Below are 19,949 nucleotides of genomic sequence, written 5' to 3'. Positions count from 1 at the left end.
ACCCCACTGCACTCCAGCCTCGCGAGAGAAGTGAGATTCCATCTCAAAAGAACGAACAAAAACAAACAAACAAACAAAAAAACCAGCCATCCTAACAGGTATGAGGAGTTGTGGATCTTTTTTTTTTTTTTTTTTGAGGGACACAGTCTCATTCTGTCATGTCACCCAGGCTGGAGTGCAGTGGCAGATCTCGGCTTGCTGCAATCTCTACCTTCCAGGTTCAAGTGATTCTCCTGCCTCAGCCTCCTAAGTAGCTAGGACTACAGTCACACACCCCCACATCTGGCTACTTTTTGTATTTTTAGTAAAGACAGGGTTTTACCCTGTGGGCCAGGCTGGTCTCAAACTCCTGACCTCGAGTAATTCACCTGCTTCGGCATCCCAAAGTGCTGGAATTACAGGCATGAGCCACCACGCCAGGCCCACTTAAAGATTTTTTAAATAAAAATGTATTACACAGTATACTTTCTGAAGTCTTATGGTTTCATTTTCTACTTTTTTTGAGTCAGGGTCTCACTGTCACCCAGGCTGAAGTGCAATGGTATGATCTTGGCTCAGTGCAGTCTCAACCTCCTAGCCTCAAACGACTCCTCCACCTCAGCCTCCTGATTATCTGGGACTATAGGTGCATGCCACCACATCCAGCTAATTCTTTTTCTATTTTTTTGTAGAGATGGGGTTTTGCCATGTTGCCTAGGCTGGCCTTGAACTATTAAGCTCAAGCAATCTGCCCTCCTTGGCCTCCCAAAGTGCTGGAATTACAGGTAAGCCCATGGTTCCCTGCCTCATTTTCTACATTTAATTTTTTATCTAGAATTACTTTCTGCTGGTACCTTTGGCTACAGACATGCTCCAGCCTTGATTTTTCTTAAAAATACCTTGTCACACAAAAAACTTATACAAGGATGTTTATAGCAGCTTTATTCATAATTGCCAAAACTTGAAAATAACTAAGATGTCCTTAAGTAGGTGAAGGGGTAAATATACTCTACTACATTCATGCAATGAAATATTATTCAGTACTGAAAAGAAATGAGCTATCAGCTGGGCATGGTGGCTCACACCTATAATCCTAACACTCTGAGAGGCCAAGGTGAGCAGATCACCTGAGCCCAGGAGTTCAAGACCAGCATGGGCAACATGGTGAAAACCTATCCCTACTAAAAATACAAAAACTAGCTGGGTATGGTGGTGAACACTTGTAACCCAGCTACTCAGGAGGCTGAGGCATGAGAATCCCTTGAACCTGGGAGAGGGAGGTTGCAGTGAGCCAAGATCCCACTGCTGAATTCCAGCCAAGGTGACAGAGTGAGACTCCTTCTTAAAAAAAAAAAAAAAAAAAAAAGACACAGGCAATCAAGTCATGAGAAGATATTGTGAAAACTTTTAGTCAATCTCAAAAAAGACAAAACTTGCTAGGCACAATGGCCCAAGCCTATAATCCCAGTACTTTGGAAGGCTGAGGCAGGTAGATCATTTGAGGTCAGGAGTTCGAGACCAGCCTGGCCAACAGTGAGATCCCCGTCTTTAATAAAAATACAAAAACTAGCCAGGTGTGGTGGCACACGCCTGTAATCCCAGCTACTCTGAGGCTGAGGCACGAGAATTGCTTGAATCTGGGAGGCAAAGGTTGTGAGCCAAGATGGCCCCACTAAACTCCAGCCTGGGTGACAGAGTGAGACTATCTCAAAAAAAGGAAAAAAAAAAAAAAAAGACAAAACTATAAAGACAGTAAAAAGATCAGTATTTGCCACGGGTTTGGGAAAGAAAGAATAGGCAGAGCACAGAGGATGTTCAAAGCAGTGAGACTATCTTCTATGATACTATAATGGTAGATCCATTTGTCAAAACTCATAGAATGTACAACACCAAAACAGAAACTATGTAAACTATGGACATTGGGTGATGATGTGTCAGTCTAGTTCATTGACTGTAACAAATGTACCACTTTGGTGCTAATAGTTGGGGAGGCTGAACTAGTATTGAATCAGGGGGTAGATGGGAACACTGTATTTTCAGCTCAGTTTTGCTGTGAACCTAAACTCCCCTAAAAAATAAAATTAAAACACACACACACACACACACACATATACACAAATCCTCTCCCACAAATCATAAATACCTTAAAACATTCCATACCCCTCACTGGCCTTCCTCAGTTACCTTCCTAGATTTCTCTGTAGTATTTAGCATGGCTAAGTACATAGTACCTATAAATTACCTATAAAGCCTTTTTGCCAAAAATGTGCAATTGAATATAATCAAGATTTTATTTCTATTTAAAAAAAATTTTTGGTGCCTGGTGACTGAGTGAGACTCTGTCTCAAAAAAAAAAAAAAAAAAATTCAGAGACAGGGTCTTGCTGTCACCCAAGCAAGAGTGGCTCAATCATGGCTCACTGAACTCCTGGGCTCAAGCAATCCTCCTGCTTCAACTTCCTGAGTAGCTAGGACTGCAAGTACATACCACCACTCCTGGATAATTATTTTTTGTGGGGGAAGGGGAAAGCCAGAGTCTCACTATGTTGCCCAGACTTGTCTCAAATTCCTGGCCTCAAGTCCTCCTCTCACCTCAGCCTCCCAAAACGCTGGGAATTACAGATGTGAGCCACCGTGCCAGTCTAACCAAGCTTTTATATTTAACTTTTATTTTACGGAAAATTCAGGGTCTTAGAGCTGTGCTGCATGATGGCCCCTAGGTAAATAATGGTTCAAATTTAAATCACCCAAAACTTAGTGGAATTAAAAACTCAGCCACATTTCAAGTACTTAATAGCCACATGTGGCTAGCAGCTACGGCAGGGGACAATGCAGATATAGAACACTGCCATCACGGCAGAAAAGTTCTAAGGGACAATGCTAAAATGGCCTCTTTTTAAAGTCAAGGTCATTAAAAAAATAAGAAAAATGACTCTACATTAAGGGCCATGATATACAACTCAGGAAAAGCAGGTGGGGGTGGGGGTGGAGGACAGGAAGAGCCATGATGACCAAACTCAATTGGTTATTCTATATCAAATCTTAGTTTTAGAAGATCAGCCATATTTCTAGCCAGAAAGGTAGCAATAGAAGAAAAGAAAAAGATCAGTCATAACAAACATTTTGAGACAACTATGGAAATTTAGGGAATTCTTCATCTTGATAGGTGTAATAGCACAGTATACAGGAAGTTTTTTTGTTGTTTTTTGTTTTTTGAGACAGTTTCACTCGTTACCCAGGCTGGAGTGCAACGGCACGATCTCGGCTCACTGCAACCTCCGCCTCCTGGGTTCAAGCAATTCTCCTGCCTCAGCCTCCCGAGTAGCTGGGACTACAGGCACGTGCCACCATGCCCAGCTAATTTTTGTATTTTTAGTAGAGATGGGGTTTCACCTTGTTGACCAGGATGGTCTCGATCTCTTGACCTCATGATCTACCTGCCTCAGCCTCCCAAAGTGCTGGGATTATAGGTCTGAGCCACTACGCCCGGCCAGGAAAATTTTTTTTTAAGTGTTGCTCAGAAAAAACTTGTGAAGTCATATCTGTAATATGTCTTTAAAAATGTTGACAGCTGCTTATATACAGAGATGTTCTTTGTACTATTTTATCTTTCTGTATCCTTGAAAATTTCAATTACAACTTTAAATACACTGTGATTGAGGGCCACAGATGGCTTCACCATGAATGGACCAAACATGAACAAAGAATTCTGATATCACTGTCATTGGCCAAAACAATAGCTAATATTCAATAATCTGATTAACTTAGTGGTGAATTTTCTGCATTTCTTGGCTGGAGGCCCTGGTTTCTAGTGCAAAGTGAAGCTTGATGTCCAACAATATGACTAAAAATGTTCCCTTTTATAATGTATCCACTGTCATTACTTACCTTCGTTTCAATTACCTTAATCTTCTGTTTCTTTTAAAAGGTTTTTTAAAAATAGGCTTATGTGGCTTTTTATTTCTATGCTAGACATCTGTCAATTTTACTATTTTACTTTCTCTAAAGCCTTTATTATTAATTTGAGCTCTTAATTTTTTTTATTATTTATTTTTTGAGCTCTTAATTTTTAATAACAAATGGAAAAGCCACAATAGTCCTACAACAGAACCCAAAAGAGGTTTTCTTTTTTCCTTTTTTTTTTTTTTTTTGAAATGGAGTCTAGCTCTTTTGCCCAAGTTGGAGTGCAGTGGTGAGATCTCACTGCAATCTCCGCCTCCTGGGTTCAAGCAATTCTCCTGCCTCAGCCTCCCTAGTAGGTGGGATTACAGGAAGGGATTATACTATACCAGGCTAATTTTTGCATTTTTAGCAGAAATGGGATTTCACCAGGTTGGCCAGGTTGGCCTTGAACTCCTGACCTCAAGTGATCCACCTGCCTCAGCCTCCCAAAGTGCTAGGATTACAGGCTTGAGCCACCACACCCAGCCAGTTTTTATCTTGACATAATGATGGGTCCTAACCACTTGTGTCAGAAGTAAACAAATTAAGGTTCTCTCTAAAAAATCACTTACACTTACATTCCAACATGCCATCTTAAGAAGGGAAAAAAGTACCCGAGTTACCACTATACTGGCAACTATAATCTGCAGCCTAACTTGTCTATGTGAAAGTTCACTGGTTTTTTTGTTTTGTTGAGACAGGGTCTTGCTTTGTCACTCAGGCTGGAGTGCAGTGGTGTGATCACCACTCACTGAAGCCTCAACTTCTCAGGCTCAAGCCATCCTCCCACATTAGCCTCCCAAGTAGCTGGGACTACAGGTGCATGTCAACACATCTGGCTAATTTTTGTATTTTTTTTTTTTTTTTTTTGGTAGAGACGAGGTTTCACAATGCTGCTTAGGCTGGTCTTAAACTTTTGGGCTCAAGCGATTCTCCCACCTTAGCCTCCCAAAGAGCTGGGATTACAGGCATGTGAGCCACCACACCCAGCCTTCACTATTGCTTCCAGTGTTTACAGTGAGTTGTCATTTTATTGTTATTTCTGCTTTCAAAACATTTTTGTCCATGTATGTATCTCCAGAATGATGGGTCATACATGGTAGCTCATGCCTGTAAACACAACACTTTAAGAGGCCAAGGTGGGAAGAATACTTGAGCCCAGGAGTCCGAGACTAACGTTAGCAACATAGTGAGATCTTGTCTCCACACAAAATACAAAAATTAGCTAGGCATCATGGAGCACATCTGTAGTCCCAGCTACTCTGGAGGCAGAGGTGGGGGGATCACTTGAGCCCATGATTGTATCACTGCACTCCAGCCTGGGTGACAGAGTAAGAACTTGTCTTTAAAAAAAAAAAAAAAAAAAGCCGGGCAGTGGCTCACACCTAGAATCCCAGCACTTTGGGAGAACAAGTCAGATGGATCACCTGAGGTCAGGAGTTTAAAACCAGCCTGGGCAACATGGTGAAACCCTGTCTCTACTGAAAATACAAAAATCTGCCAGGTGTGGTGTCACATGCCAGTAGTTCCAGCTACTTAGGAGGCTGAGGCAGAAACATCACTTGAACCAGGGAGGGGAAAGTTGCAGTGGGCCAAGATCATGCCACTGTACTCCAGCCTGGGCAACAGAGGGAGACTCTGTCTCAAAAAGAAAAAAAAAAAAAAAATCAGATAGGAGAAAAAAATAGTAAAAAAGAAAGATATGTCTTAGACAGATGAAATCAAATGTCAATTCAATGTTATATAGTAACCACTGGTTACATCTGTTCAAAAACAATGTATCACTGGGCACGGTAGCTCACACCTGTAATCCAGCACTTTGGGAGGCCTAGGTGGGTGGATCACACACCAACATGGTGAAACCCTGTCTCTACTAAAAAAAATTAGCTGGGTGTGGTGGCATGCACCGATAGTCCCAGCTACTTGGGAGATTGAGGCAGGAGAATTGCTTGAACCCAAGAGAACCAGGAGGTTGCAGTGAGCCAATATCAAGCCACTGCACTCCTGCCTGGTGACAGAGCAAGACTCCATCTCAAAAAAAAAAAAAAAAGGAAAATGTATCATAAATGATATCACTTCACTTTGTTGAAGACAATCACATAATGGTGTAGCACCCCCTCGTTACATCAGTCTATGGTTCCATGAACAAACTGCTTGAAAACCATATGCCTCTTGCCCACTCAATAACTCAAAATAACCATGGAAACTTTGAAAAAAAATTTTTTTTTTTTTTTTTTTTTTTGGGAGACAGAATCTTACTCCATCACCTCGGCTGGAGTGCAGTGGCATGATCTTGGCTCACTGCAACCTCCTCCTCCAGGGTTCAAGAGATTCTCCCTGCCTCAGCCTCCCAAAAGTAGCTGGGATTACAGGCACCCACTGCCACACCTGGTTAATTTTTGTATTTTTAGGAGAGATGGGGTTATACCATATTGGCCAGGATGGTCTTGAACTCCTGGGTTCAAGTGATCCTCCTGCCTCAGCCTCCCAAACATCTGGGATTTCAGGAGTGAGCCACAACACCCAGCTGACAAATTTTTGAATTCCCTCAATGATTACTAACTACAGTGGTAGATGTATTAAATTGTGTTGCCCTATATGCATATTTGAGTCTCAGGAAACAGTATAGCACAGAACTAAAGAGGTTGGATTCTGGAGATCAAAAGTAACCTGGCTCTTGATGAGCACGTATACTAACTCCAAATCCTACACCATCAAATGAGCAGTCTCCAATTCAAGGGAGAAAACAGTTCTGCAAACTTAGATCAGGTTTCAATTTGGGCCAGATGTAATTCATAGAAACTAATCACAATGTTTATTTCTTACAATGACTCAATCTTCCCATTTGCTTCTCCCTTCAGTCTAAGAATGAGGCAGTTTTTCTATCTAGAACTCTTCTCCTAGGGGCTCTAGATAACACTCCCCCCTCAACCCTGGAGGGCCCTTGGTCCCTTTTTTTTTTTGGTAGAGATGGGGGTGTCACTTTGTTACCCAGGCTGGTCTTAACTCCTGGGCTCAAGCACTCCTCCATCTGCCTCGGGCTTCCAAAGTGCTAGGATCACAGGCCTGAACCACTGAGCTGGTTCATCTTTTCTGTATCTTCAACAGATGGCCTAGTCCATCTTTTCTGTATCTTCAACATTTATCTACTAGCTTCCCTCCGTATAAACTTTGCCAAGTTTCCTTTAAAACTCTTCCCTTAACCTCATCATTTTGTTGAAGCCTCAATCTTTCTTCAATACCTCATACCAGAGCATCCTGAGAAACTACATTGTCTTTACAGCGTAGTTCACACTTGGCTTTTCCTCAACATTCGTCTAAAATTCCCCTTACGCTAAGATTAACAGTTACCATACCAAATTGTTAAATCCAATGGATTATTTTTGAGTCTTGACCTCCCAGGAACATCTGTCACTAAACTATTATGACTCTCTTAAAATGCTCTTCTGGTTTCTAGGATACCACTTTCTAAATTCTGTTTGTTCATTTATTGAATATGTACAAATATAAGACACCTACAAATGGTGCCAAGCACTGAGCTACAATCTGGGGATACAGTCTCTTTGCAGAGTGTGTATGTGTATATCTGACCGGAGCTTTATTATTTTTCAAGTCAGTCTTGAGTTTTTTATGTTTTTAATAGAGATAAGGTCTCACACTATATTGCCCAGGCTGGTCTCAAACTCCTGAACTCAGGCCATTCTCTGATCTTGGCCTCCCAAAGTACTGAGATTACAGGCATGAGCACTGTGCTTTTTTTTTTTTTTGGAATTTTTTTTGAATATTTTAGTAGAGACTGGGTTTCATCATGTTGGCCAGGCTGTTCTTGAACTGGCTGCCCGATTCAGCCTCCCAAAGTGCTGGGATTATAGGCATGAACCACGCTGTTTCCCATCTTTTTTTTTTTTTTAACTCCATCTATACACTCCACCTTATGCCAATCTCAGCTACTCCAAAGTATCAAATACATGGGCACAAATGACTGCTGAATACAAATTTACATATTCGTGATATTTACTGTTTTCTTATTCTCCATTCAACAAACCACTGCTTTTGTTCAATCACTAGTCACTAACCACGTGAATTATGCAATGGTGTTGCTTAAGACCATACAGTTCAACTCACTGTCCTTCGTGATATATAAACCCCTTTATAATTTGCCTCCTTGGCCACCTCACTCGACTCATCTCTTGCTACTTCACCAATTCCCAACACTGTCAGCCACGGTGAGGCAGGGCACCTGTAGTACCAGCTAGCCAGTGCTGGTATTACAGGCGTGAGCCACCTATTTTTTTAAAAAAAAGAAAAGGTGGGGCTGGGCATGGTGGCTCAAGCCTGTAATCCCAGCCCCTTGAGACCAAGGCGGGAGGATCATGAGGTCAGGAATTCAAATCTCTACTAAAAATACAAAAATTAGCCGGGCATGGTGGTGCACGGCTGTAGTTCCAGCTACTCGGGAGGCTGAGGCAGGAGAATCACTTGAACCTGGGAGACAGGTTGCAGTGAGTGAGACTGTACCACTGCACTCCAGCCTGGGTGGCAGAGCGAGACTCCATCTCCAGGAAAAAAAAAAAAAAAAAAGCAATTCTCCACCATACTACCCTATTCTGTGTACATACATCCATGCATTTGAGAAACATCTCTTTACCTGTGCTTGCCATCCACCCAGGCCCTTCAACTGAGTCCCAAAGTCCCTGTTTATACTTTGTGGTGGGGGGCGGGGGAGGAGTGGAGACAGATTTCGCTCTGTCTCCCAGTGGCACGATCTCAGCCCACTGCAACCTCTGCCTCCCGGGTTCAAGCGATTCTCCTGCCTCAGCCTCCCGAGTAGCTGGGACTACAGGAGAGTGCCACCACACCGGCTAATTTTTGTATTTTTAGTAGAGACAGGGTTTCATTATGTTAGCCAGGCTGGTCTTAAACTCCTGACCTCAGGTGATCCGCCTGTCTCGTCCTCCCAAAGTGCTGAGATTACAGGCGTGAGCCACTCTACCCGCCCTCCCCTATCTTAATTCTTAATACAGGCCACTGCACCTTGAGGTCAGGCCCACCACAATTCTGCACTACCCAGAAGAGGGTTCAGCATGTTCCAAAGGGCTTAATAGTTAGTTGAATGAATAAATGAAGCAAGGATCTGAATTTCCCCGTCCCAAATGACCACTTGCATAATAAACAACAAAAATGTCAGCTAATGCTAAAAGCTCTGTGCTTTCTTCTGCATTTCCAAGATTACAGCACAGGTAGGAGCGATCCACACCAATCCAAGACCTAAGAGGAACTACAAAGACCATGAATATTTTTCAAAACGAGAGGAGGCAGTTGGACAACTGGATTCCCCGCCCCCCACTCCCTCACCCCAAGCTCCTCCTTCCCAGCCCTCCCTTGCAGAAAAACCAGACATTAGGGTTTCTCTTGAGGGAGAGAGAGAAGATTCCTTGGGGGCAACGAACCTTAAGTTGGTAAGGCCAAAGGAAAGCTACTGGCAACTCACCTGGGCTACAGGCACGAAGCTGGGTGGCTTTTCTCAACTGCCCGGACTGTCGCACGATGTTGATGGGGTCGAGGAGGGAGGAGGAAAAATAACGGTTGTTCCCACCCAGTCCGCCTGGGGTCAACCTAAGGCCGCACCCCCTGTGGAGGGTACATTACCTGTAGATTACCAGTAAATTACAAAAGGGACCTTATGTGATTGCCCCTTTCAGTCCGTACAAGATGAAGAGGTGCAGGGCAGCAGTTTTTCGCAGTTCCTTGCCGCCTGTTTTTGTTGTAATGGCGGCCGCTAGGCAGCAGCTACAGGCGCCTTTGTAGGAGACCCCCCACGGGCGGACTGCGCATTGGTCTGAGCCAGTCACGTGACCACGCCCACCCGCGGGCACCGCAGAAGAGGCATAGGAATCCAAGCTCTGCAACCCAGGCCTCTAGGGCAGGCACGGTGGGTTGGGGTCATTTGGTTACCCAGCAAACGTTTGCTGCGTTTCCTAAATGTGGTGCAGAGAACTGGGGGTTTAGGAGTAGGAGAGCTACCCTCAAGACATTAGCTGTTAAAACAACGTTTTCACTAATCTGTTAGCCTAGTAGAGGTTCGTGAGTTTGGGCTTCTGATGTTTTCATCGTTTCCACGCTTTTTTTTCAAGCTTCTCCACAGTTCCTGTCTCTTGCACCTATTGAGTGCTTGATCAATATTAGGTAACAGCTGAGGCTAGAGACATCTCCTCGGGTTTTAAATGGCAATTAAAGAGCTGTTTCACAACAGCTGCATGCTGTTAAGTGATTTAGGATTTTGAGTCTTCACAACTACCTCTTGATGGTTTGCAGATACTTTAAAGGTGCTAACATGGATCATAAGAATATATTTAGTAGCTTCCCTTTGGATCAAATGGCAAACGATGCTTCTGAATTCTTTTTTTTTGAGACGGAGTTTTGCTCTTATTACCAAGGCTGGAGTGCAATGGTGCAATCTCGGCTCACCGCAACCTCCACCTCCTGGGTTCAAGCAATCTCCTACCTCAGCCTCCGGAGTAGCTGGGATTACAGGCACGCACCACCATGCCCAGCTAATTTTTTGTGTTTTTAGCAGAGACGGGGTTTCACCATGTTGACCAGGATGGTCTGGATCTCTTGACCTTGTGATCCACCCGCCTCGGCCTCCCAAAGTGCTGGGATTACAGGCTTGGGCCACCGCGCCCGGTCCTGCTTCTGAATTCTTAATACTCATTCCTAGTGGATGGATTGGAAGGGGAGGGCAAAAACAGCTGAGCTGCTCGCAAATCCGGCCAAACAACCACCTCCAGTTTCCTGAAAGGGAAGTCTGGGGGCCATTAACAGCTAAACACTTCTTAATTCCATCACTTTGATGTGGGAGGAAAGAACCAAGTGTTCACAAGAAAGCAACCCACTTGATCTACTTACTAGAGGTCACATAAATATTTTTGTTTAGATTTAATTTTTGTGTTCTTGTTTTGTTGTTTAAAATAGTATTCAGGGCATGGCAGCAGGCGCTTGCAGAGGCTGAGGCGGAAGGCTCATTTGATTACAGGAGCTCAATGCCAGCCAGGGCAACAAAGTGAAACTCGAATAGATTAATTAGAGATTAGATATAGAGATTATCTTATTGTTTAGGAAAAGAGTAGATGGGTACAGACTTAGGGTGTGACTCTCACACCATAAAAAGTCTAGGGGAAGTCAAGGGAAATGAAAGAAAGGAATAACTCAGTACAAATTTTGCCCAAATGAGCAACTTTTTGACCCTCCTGAGAATTAGTGGCAGGGAGACACAGACACTCTAAGAAAAAATGCCTGAGTGATTTTTTTTGAGATTGAGTCTTGCTCTGTCACCCAGGCTGGAATACAGCATTGCAATCATAACTCAAGGGAGTCTCCAACTCCTTAGCTCAAGTATCCTCCTGCCTCAGCCTCCCCAGTAGCAGGGACTGTAAGCTCAGACCGCCACGCTGCCTTCTGAAGGATTTTTTTTTTTTTTTTTTTTTGAGATGGAGTCTCACTCTGTAGCCCAGGCTGGAGTGCAGTGGCGCGATCTTGGCTCACTGCAACCTCTGTCTCCTGGGTCCCAGTTCAAGCAATTTTCCTGCCTCAGCCTCCAGAGTAGCTGGGATTACAGGCATACGCCACAATGCCCCAGCTAATTTTTGTTATTTTTAGTAGGGACGGGGTTTCACCATGTTGGCCAGGCTGGTCTTGAACTCCTGACCTTGTGATCCGCCCTCCTCAACCTCCCAAAGTGCTGGATTACAGGCATGAGCCACCTCACCCAGCTGAACAATCTTTTAAAAGCTAAATCTCATCATGTTACCACCCTTAAAACCTTTCAATTACTTTCCATTATTTTTAGGATAAAGAGCAAATCCCTTAAGATGAGCTACAAAGTCCTACATGCCTTCAGCTCCAACTTCACCTCCAGTAGTGCCCTATCTCCAGCCAGTGACCTTTCAGCTCTTTTCAGGACCCTATCCTCTGTCTCTGGGCTTCTACAATTGGCTCTCATCCTTCCTCCAGTCCCACACCAATTCCTTAACTCTCAGGCTAAAGTCATTTCCTCAAGGAGACCTCCACTGGGTTAGGTTTTCCTGTTAAACACTCTTATTACAACCCAGTTAAATAGTACTAATTACAATTGTATAGCCAGTGGTATATTTAATGTCTATTTCCTGCAAGATAGTACATACCATAAGTGCAAAGTATCAAAAACCTTTAAAGTGTATTATCATTGAGTAAATTACTCCTCAATTCTGACTTTTTTTTTTTTTGAGACAGGGTCTTGCTGTGTCACCCAGGCTGGAGTGCAATGGCATGATATCGTCTCATTGCAACTTCCACCTCTTGGGTTCAAGAGATTCTCCTGGGACTACGGGTATGTGTCACCACACTCAACTAATTTTTTTGTATTTTTAGTCGAGATGCGGTTTCATCATGTTGGTCAGGCTGGTGTCGAACTCCTGACCTCAAATGATTTGCACACCTCAGCCACCCAGAGTGCTGGGATTACAGGCGTGAACTACTGCACTAGGCCCTGTCTGACTCTTAATGACTGTGGCAAATCAAATTTGAGTTCAGGGAGTGTGGAAGAGCAACAAGACCAGATTTGAAACTTTTTTTGTTTTCTGTTTTCCTGTTTTGTTTTCTTGTTTTTTAACTTGGAATGGCTGCAGAAATGGAGAATATGGAGAATGGATTTATTTGGGAGGTAGACCTCCCCACCAGGATTTGATATTAGATTAGATGTAAACATGGTTTGGGTTGCACTGAGCATTTGGAGAATGGTACCATTTACTGAAAGGGAATCAGTCCTAGAAGACTGAAGATCATTAGTTCAGTTTTTAATATTCTATAAGATGCCTAGGTGGAAATTTTTAATAAGAAGTTGACGAAGCTGTTCAAAATGCAGTCTAGGCTGAAGATGGGAAAGAAGGGCAAGAAGGAGGTTAGGAAACAGTGGAAAATTTTCTAAATAATTAATTATTACAGAGAACAGTAGAGCAAGCTGATTGGAAAAGTGTGTTTAGTTAGACATACTGAGACAGTGAAGACTCAGAAATTGGTGACTGTGGAGAAATGGGATAGTAGCAATGAGATTTGCCAGGGGTATGAGACAGAACAATGGTAGGGGAATGTAGCTTCAAAAATATTGAAAAGAAAGTGGGCGGCGCACAGTGGCTTACACCTGTAATCCCAGTAATTTGGGAAGCAGAGGCAGGTGGATCACCTGAGGTCAGGAGTTCAAGACCAGCCTGGCCAACATGGTGAAACCCCATCTCTACTAAAAATACAAAAATGAGCCAGGCATGGTGGTGGGTGCATGTAGTCCCAGTTACTCGAGAGGCTGAGACAGGAGAATTGCTTGAACCTGGGAATGGAGGTTGCAGCAGTGAGCCAGGATCATGTCACTGCATTCTAGCCCGGGTGACAGAGTGAGACACTGTCTCAAAACAAACAAAGTAACTGAAGACTAGGATATTATGGGACTATTCTATGACATACGGAAATAGTTATAATTATGATTTTTCAAAAAATCATCAAACTCAGTTCCAGGTGCATTTTCATTTAAATCATGCTATCACATGAACATACCTTGAAGACATTTTAACATTACCATCCTTCATGGGGATCAAGGGGACCACCAGGTTGTCTAAGGATGGATGAACCAACCCAGGTCAGAAATGGAGCAGGTTGGCTGGGCACCGTGGCTCATGTATGTAATCCTAGCATTTTGAGAGGCCAAGGCCGCTGGATCACTTGATAGCAGGAGTTTGAGACCAGCATTGTCAACATGGTGAAGCCCTGTCTCTATTAAAAATAAAAAAATAAGCTGGATTTGGTGGTGCCTGCCTGTAATCCCAGCTGCTTGGGAGGCTGAGGCATAAGAATTGCTTGAACCTGGGAGGTGAAGGTTGCAGTGAGCCAAGGTTGCACTCCAGCCGGGGCGACAGAACTCCTTCACAAAAGAAAAGAAGAGAAAAGAAAAGAGAAAGAAAACAACAACAACAAAATGGAGCAGGTCAAAACTCCCATGCTGATCAGTGGTGGGATCACACCTGTGACTAGACCCTGCACTCCAGCCTGGGCAACATAGCAGGAGCTTGTCATTTACATATATATAAATGGCTGGGTGCAGTGGCTCATGCCTGTAATCCAGCACTTTGGGAAGCCGAGGCAAGCTGATCATGAAGTCAGGTGTTTGAGACCAGCCTTGCCAGCCTGGTGAAACCCCATCTCTAAAGACACGAAAAATTTCCAGGCGCGGTGGCTCACGCCTGTAATCCCAGCACTTTGAGAGGCCGAGGCAGGAGGATCACAAGGTCAAGAGATCCAGACCATCCTGGTCAACATGGTGAAACCCCGTCTCTACTAAAAATACAAAAAATTAGCTGGGCATGGTGGCGCGTGCCTGTAATCCCAGCTACTTAGGAGGCTGAGGCAGGAGAATTGCCTGAACCCAGGAGGCGGGGGTTGTGGTGAGCCAAGATCGTGCCATTGCACTCCAGCCGGTGACAAGAGCAAAACTCTGTCTCAAAAAAAAAAAAAAAAAAAAGATATGAAAAATTAGCCAGGCATAATGGCATGCACCTGTAATCCCAGCTACTGGGGAGGCTGAGGCTGGAGAATTGCTTGAACCCGGGAGGTAGAGCTGAGATCGCGCCATTGCACTCCAGCCTGGGTGATGGGGGCAAACTCCATCTCAGAAAACACACACACACACACACATATAATTTATTTTTAAGTTTCATTCCCTCATCTAAGATTCATTTAAGTTTTCATCCCTTATCTAAGATTAGATTCAACAAGAGGAAACCTATCTTCTGGTCTCCATTGCAACTATAGATTCACAAATGTCCCCAAAGCTCAAGAGTTAAAGAATTTAAATTTACAACTGGTTTATCACTAAAAATTAAAAATACCACTCTTGGCCAGGTGCGGTGGCTCATGCCTATAATCCCAGCACTTTGGGAGGCCGAGGCGGGTGGATCACGAGGTCAAGAGATTGAGACCATGCTGGTCAACAAGGTGAAACCTTGTCTCTACTAAAAATACAAAAATTAGCTGGGCATATTGGTGCCCCTGTAGTCCCAGCTACTCGGGAGGCTGAGGCAGGAGAATTGCTTAAACCCAGAAGGCAGAGGTTGTGGTGAGCCGAGATCCTGCCATTGCACTCCAGCCTGGGTAACAACAGCAAAACTCTGTCTCAAAAAAAAATACCACTCTTGCCTCAGAAGGAGAACATTTTTAAAAGGTAAAAAAGGCCAGGAGTGGTAGTTCATGCCTGTAATCTCAACACTTTGGGAGAGCAAAGCAAGCAGGTAATTTGATTCCAGGAGTTCAAGACCAGCCTGACCAACATGGCGAAACCCCATCTCTCCCAAAAATATAAAAATTAGCTGGGTGTGGTGGTGGGTACCTGTAATCACAGCTACTTAGGAGGCTGAGAAGAATTCCTTGAACCCAGGAGGCAGAGGTTTTAGTGAGCTGAGACCATGCCACTGCACTCCATTCTGGGCAACAGAGTGAGACTCCATCTCAAAAAAAAAAAAAAAAATGTGTAGAGATGGAGTCTCACTGTGTTGCCCAGACTGGTCTCGAATTCCTGGCCTCAAGGGATTCTTCCACCTCTGTCTGTTAAGTTTTTTTGATATAGGGTCTTGCTCTGTCACCTAGGCTGCGGTGCAATGGTACAATCAGGCTCACTGTAGCTTCAACCTCTTGGCCTAAAGTGATTGGATCCTCCCACCTTAGCCTCATGAGTAGCTGGGACTACAAGTGCACACCACCACCCCCAGCTGATTTTTTAATTTTTTGTAGTAATAAGGTCCTGCCATGTTACCCAGGCTGGCCTCAAACTTCTGGCCTCAAGAGATTCTCCATTTTGGCCTCCCAAAGTGGTGGGATTACAAGTCAGAGTCACCAAGCCTGGCTCATGCCCCCTTCCCCTCCCTGGAGGTCCAGAGTTGGGGAGGATGGGGACCGAAAGTTCCAACCCTCTAATCAAGTATTTGGTCTTTCCAAAGCCCAGCTCTCATTCTGAAGCTATGAAGCTATCAAGATGCCCCACCCTGAGTCACCTTGTTAGCATAATCTGTGATGTGATTGAAGGCACTTGAAATGAATAACAAAAGCCACTATCACTCAGGAAATTCCAGTGGTTTTAGATAATTTGAGCTAGGAACTGGGGACAGAGACTAAACATCTATTTTATTACACCATATAATACAATGATCCTTCCTTACCTACAAAGACTGTGTCCCAAGAACCCCAGTGGATGCCTGAAACTGAGGATAGTACCAAACTCTTTATATACATACATTCCTATGATAAAGTTTAATTTATAAATTAGGAATAGTAATAAACAATACATAATAAAGTGGAACAATTATAACAATATACTGTAATACAAGTTTTACAAATGGTTTCTTTCTCTAAATGTCTTACGGTACTTTACCCACACTTCTTGTGATGACATGAGATAATAAAACACACAACGAGAAGACTGACAGAGCTGGATGGTGTGAGATTTTATCCTGCAACAGAGTGGCAGGCCATTTAAAACTTATAAATGGTTTTTTTTCTGGAATTTTCCATTTAATACTTTCAGACTGCAGTTGGCCATGGGTAACTGAAACATCAGTAAGCGAAACCAAGGACATTGGGACACTGCTGTATTCTATTTGTACCTATTAACCATAACTAATTGTATATGTTCGCTTATTAACTATGACCTCAATTTTTGCTTTATTTAATTCCTTTTTTTTTTTTTTTTTTTTAAGACAGAGTCTTCTTCTGTCTCCCAGGCTGAAGTGCAGTGGCACGATCTTGGCTCACTGCAACCTCCACCTCCTGGGTTCAAGCAATTCTGCCTCAACCTTCTGAGGAGCTGGGATTACAGGCGCTCGCCACCACACCCAGCTAATTTTTGTATTTTTAGTAGAGACAGGTTTTCACCATGTTGGCCAGGCTGGTCTCGAACTTCTGACCTTGTGATGCACCCAACTTGGCCTCCCAAAGTGCTGGGATTACAGGGGCGAGCCACTGTGCCTGGCCTTTATTTTTATTTATTTATTTATTTATTTATTTATTTATTTATTTATTTGAGACGGAGTTTCACTCTTGTTACCAGACTGGAGTGCAATGGCGTGATCTCGGCTCACCGCAACCTCCGCCTCCTGGGTTCAAGCAATTCTCCTGCTTCAGCCTCCCGAGTAGCTGGGACTACAGGCGCGCACCACCATGCCCAGCTAATTTTTGTATTTTTAGTAGATACAGGGTTTCACCTTGTTGACCAGGATGGTCTCGATCTTGACCTCGTGATCCACCCACCTTGGCCTCCCAAAGTGCTGGGATTATAGGCGTGAGCCACCGCGCCTATTTTTATTTTTAAACTTCAACAACAGAGGGAGATTCCATTGCAAAAAAAAAAAAAAAGAGAGAGAGAGATGTTCTCACAGTGACTGTTGGATATGCCAAGAATTTACAATCTGCTATGTGATCATCTTTTTCTTTGAGACCAGATCTGGCTCTGTCACCCAAGCTCGAGTACAATGGTGCGGTCTCAGCTCACTGCAACCTCTGCCTCACAGGTTCCAGCAATTCTCCTGCCTCAAGCCTCCCAAGTAGCTGGGACTGCAGGAACGCATAACCACACCCAGGAAGTTTTTGTATTTTTAGTAGAGACAGGTTTTTGCCATGTTGGCCAAGCTGGTCTCAAACTCCTGACCTCAAGTGATCCCCGCCTCAGCCTCCCAAAGTGCTAGGATTACAGGCGTGAGCCACTACTCCCGGCTTGCAGTTTGCTTTTTGAGTAACAATTGGGTAAACTTAAATACTCCCATAGTATTTGTAATGTTGTCGTTTCTGACATCATTATTAGCACCAAATGTGTGGGGATTTTCTATACCAATTTTCCAATTCTCCCCAACTTGGTGTCCAACAAATCAATTCTGAGACTATTAGGATTTAGCATAGACTCCACAGGTTAAGAGATTAGTCCTGGGCCTGGCGTGGTAGCTCACACCTGTAATCCCAGCACTTAGGGAGGCCAAGGTGGGTGGATCACAAGGTCAGGAGTTCAAGACCAGCCTGGCCAACATGGTGAAACCCCCATCTCTACTAAAAATACAAAAATTAGCCAGGTCTAATGGCGGGCACCTGTAAATGCAGCTATGTGGGAGGCTGAGGCAGGAGAATCGCTTGAACCGGGGCAGCAGAGGTTGCAGTGAGACGAGATTGTGCCATTGAACTCCAGCCTGGGCGACAGAGGAAGACTGTTTCAAAAAGATCAGTCCTGCAAGACCCCCCACTTCAGACACAGCCACAAATAGAGTGCTCAAGCTGCCTACACTTCTGCCACAGAAACTACAACTTCAGGGGTTCCCATGAGCTCAGAAAAATGCTTTACTTACGTTTTCGGGTTGATTACAGAGGATGCAATTCAGGCACAGCCAAATTGAAGCAATATATAGTGAGTTATGAGGGGTAGAGAGTAACTCAGAGCTCCTTGCCTTTTTCCATGTTCCACACTTTCAGCATCTCTACCTGTGCACCAGCCTGGAAGCTCCGGGAACCCCACAATTTAGGGTGTTTTTTTTTTTTAAATCAAGGTTTCATTACATAGTCACGGTGATTAAATCTGGTCACTGGTGATTGAGCGTGATCTCTCAGCCCCTCTCCCTTCCTGGGAGGTGAGTTGGGAGGGGACTGAAAGTTCTAACTCCAATCACCTGGTGGGTTTTTCTGGCCAGCCAGCCCCTATCCTACAGCTGGCTATCTAGGAATCCCTACCTTGAGTGGAGTCACTCATTGGCATGCAAAAGACATTCTTATCACTCAGAAGATTCCAGGGATTTTAGGAACCAGTACTAGGAACCTGGATCAAAAACCATTTGTTGTTTATTATACCATAATCTTATTTAGAAAATACAGGCTGGGTGCGGTAGGCTCCCACCCACTTCTGTTCAGACCCCCAAGGAGCTGTGTGCATCTCTGGGATCCTTCGGCCAGAAAAGAGGACCCCAGAAGTTTCTGGAGTCTCTGTTTCCCTGAAAGGCTGGGTCCAGCCCTGCCAGCCCATTGCATAGTCTTCTAAATTCTAAATCCTGGCATAGTCTGCCTGAGTCCTCCTACCATCCTACATGTAGACAGTGTCCATTCCAGCAGTGAGGTGACTGTGACATGGTGTCCATCCTCTCTTCCTTGACCAGGTGGTCAAGGACGCGTAGGCAGTCACCAGCCCTCCTTGTTACTAACCTGTGCAGACCTTTTAGATCTCTCATCAGGAGAAACTGGAATTGCTGGGTCCAAAGTGTTCGGGAAGTTTGGAGTGATTCTTGTTGCAGGGGGAAGAGGGAACTATGGAGGTGTCACTCAGCTTTCAGGAGTTCCAGGATCCCCCACTCAGGTGCCTGCCCCAGCTCCCTGGGCACGCCCCCCTCCTGCCCCCACCTCGCCTGTTTTCACCCCTCCTGGCCCCACCCCCGCCACCAGCTGGACCTTGCGGGAGCCTCTGGATCGCAGAGCTCCAGTTGCAGCCAGAACTGCCCAGCCCCTCCCCTTCCCTGGCAGATGCAGGGCCGAGCACTCTGTCCAGAGACAGACCGACAGACAGACGCCGGGACCCAGGACAACGGAGGTGCCAAAGGCGTACCTGGCAAGCCCTGCGCAGGGTAGGAGGTGAGTGCCACCCGCGCCATCACGCCCCACTCTCCCCTTTTCCAGGTTTGGTTTGGCTGTAGATCTCTCGGGATGAGATACTGAAGAGAGGAGAGACCCCCAAATTCCTGGACCCGGGAAGCAAGACTTACTCCAGCCCCCTAACTTCAGCGAGTTGGACCCCTTTCACCAAGCCGGCCCCCCGGAGAGCCCAGCTCTGTTTAAGGGGCCACCAGACCTCCCAGCTACTAAGGGCTTTGACCATTATTCGCATAAAGCTAGTGAGTCCCCCAAGCTCTCCTACCCCCAGAGAGCCCTTATCTCTCTGGTTTCTTTTCCCATTGCCCTTAGCAAAGGATTCCAGGGAGTGGAGTTCAT

General features: G+C 44.7%; 1 protein-coding gene across 8 annotated transcripts in view; it reads right to left on the bottom strand.

Annotated features, from left to right (window-relative positions):
• Positions 1-19,298, bottom strand: part of BRDT (bromodomain testis associated) — an 80,290-nt gene extending 60,992 nt beyond the window's left edge. For 2 of the 8 annotated variants that reach the window (XM_035252128.3, XM_035252131.3), the window contains exon 1: positions 9,570-9,761. The gene's annotated coding sequence lies outside the window, so the exon portion shown is untranslated. Of the gene's footprint in view, positions 1-7,276; positions 7,379-9,411; positions 9,532-9,569; positions 9,762-18,325; positions 18,569-19,169 lie in introns of those variants that run through there. The other 6 variants (XM_035252126.3, XM_035252130.3, XM_035252129.3 and 3 more) reach the window with 4 other exon arrangements.
• Positions 19,299-19,949: the final 651 nt, after the last annotated feature.

The sequence above is a fragment of the Callithrix jacchus genome, chromosome 7, assembly GCF_049354715.1.
Source record: "Callithrix jacchus isolate 240 chromosome 7, calJac240_pri, whole genome shotgun sequence".
Classification (NCBI taxonomy): domain Eukaryota; kingdom Metazoa; phylum Chordata; class Mammalia; order Primates; family Cebidae; genus Callithrix; species Callithrix jacchus.
The sequence above is the reverse complement of the archived record's forward strand: the minus strand, read 5'-3'. Positions and strand labels throughout refer to the sequence as shown.